Raw genomic sequence first — 2190 nt, forward strand, 5'->3', positions numbered from 1 at the left:
TTTTATCTTTTAACTGCGTGGCAATACTAATGATGTTTTAACAATGGATGAATTGGTGTCAAGGTAATTCACGGTCACGCACAGCAGACGGAAATGAACCCAGAGATGAAAGGTGCCCCGAAACACAAGAAGTGTGTCTTCTCTGGTGATTTACAGTGTGCTCTGGCCTTAGATCAGGTTGTTGTTTCCGTATTCTCGTCGAAATTCATCCAATAAAACAATTTAAGTTTTCCATATCACAGCGCATGCCTGGTACAGTCTAGCATTCGTCGAAGATGCCTCCATTCTTCGCGTCAATTTCGACGGAAATTGTTTTAGTGCGTTTCCTCTCGAAAGCTCGCGCATAAATAATAATGTCGCCTGTTTGCAACACCACGAAGCAGCATCGGCACCTCTTTCGACTCCCTCGCCATGAAGAATGAGTATTTCCCTCCAACCGTCGTCGGGTGTAGTTAATTGCGGATCAAGATGGTGCGGTGGTTATCGAACTGGCTTCCCACCCAGAGGGTCCGGGTTCGAATCCCGGCGGTGTCGAATATTTTTCACTGGTATCTCGATCCCTACTTGAGGTGCTTTTGTGGAGGTGAGTGAGTACGCCGTCCGTCGGATGGGACATTAAGTTGCGGACCCCTTGGCGCCTTTCGTCAATAGTAGGCTAATGCCGACGCCGGGTTTCTCTCCACCCTTCATCCTTTCCTGTCCATCCCCTATGGCGCAAATGACCTCAGCTGCCGGTCACCTCCCCTAGATACTACTACTTGGATGTAGTTTCCTCCGCATCGCTACTGAATAAGCAGGAGAGAATGGTTCGAATAGTTTAAATGGAGTCGTGAAAGCTATTCGAAACTGAGGATTCGACCGTCACGTACGAGAAGGCATCGTAAAAATTCAATGATTACGAAAAATTATCGAGATAGAAACTTAATTTTCATTTTTTACTCATATGACTTCTCAACAGAATCACCAATCAGAGTTATACGTTTCTCCCAGCGTTTCTCTCGACCTTTCTAAGACCGTCATTGTAAAACTCAGCGCATTGCGTCGCATAAAATTGTTACACCTCTTGAACGACGTCCTTTGCGTCGTCAAATCCCCGACCACACAAATAGTTTTTTTGAGTTCTGGGAATAAAATGAAGTCGCTTTGGGTGAGATCGGGAGGATAGGGCGGATGTGGCAAAATTTCAAAGCCGCAACATCACTCTGATTGCCGTTCGCTCGGTGGTCGCGATTGAAGGTCTTGGAAGGGTTTGCTTCTGAAGAGATGTCGGTAGTCGTGGACCCCAACGTGCTGATACCTTTGACATTTGTAGTTTTTCGCGAATAATTTTCCACGCCCTGCACTAGTTAAGATCAGTCTCATTCATGATCATTTAAATGATTTCTCAAACATGTTTTTTTTTGCGAAACCATCTCAGTTCCTCTGTAATGGACATGTGGCCAGTGGCTCTCTGTGAGGGACATGTGGCCAGTGGCTCTCTGTGAGGGACATGTGGCCAGTGGCTCTCTGTGAGGGACATGTGGCCAGTTTGAAAATTCCTTCTTCAACTCACTACAGTATCATATAAAGGGCTATCATTTCCATAAACAGGCATCATTTAGTCGTGTAATTTCCGGGCGCAGTAACCTTTCAAATGAAAGAACTAATCACACTGCACTACTCTACGCCTCTATCTCCTCCATACTACGAGTTACTTCAATCTATGGCTCCCTTAAACGAAACAAAGCAACATTAACAGTCGTCATTTACAGCATTATGTACACGAGGATCAGTAAATGTGTGAAACAAATTTTATCCAGATGTCTCGGTTATTTCTCAGTAATAACGACCTCAAAACCATACCCCCCCCCCCGTACCTATTTCGACTCTTTTTTCTGGATATCTCGTCTCTACCTCCAGCTTTATATGTCCGAGTGCCCAAATTTATTCGGATTTTCAGTTGAATTGCCAAATTGCGGAGAATCCGCTCATATCCTGCGTCCAGCAAAGTTCACCAGCACTCGCGCAAACGGACCCGGGGCCCGCAATCTCTTTATTGCGATACGGCGTCCCTTATTTAAGTGCGATGTTTCCTGGGAGCAGGAGGAGGAAAGTGAGTGGAGGGTGCTCCTCCTCCGATGATGTAAGTGGCGACGGGGACGGGGTGAATATTTATGCGCGTAGCCCCGGAGTGTGCATGCTTATACATAA

The sequence above is a fragment of the Hetaerina americana genome, unplaced genomic scaffold (genome assembly GCF_022747635.1).
Source record: "Hetaerina americana unplaced genomic scaffold, ioHetAmer1.1.p SCAF_152, whole genome shotgun sequence".
Taxonomy (NCBI): Eukaryota; Metazoa; Arthropoda; class Insecta; order Odonata; family Calopterygidae; genus Hetaerina; species Hetaerina americana.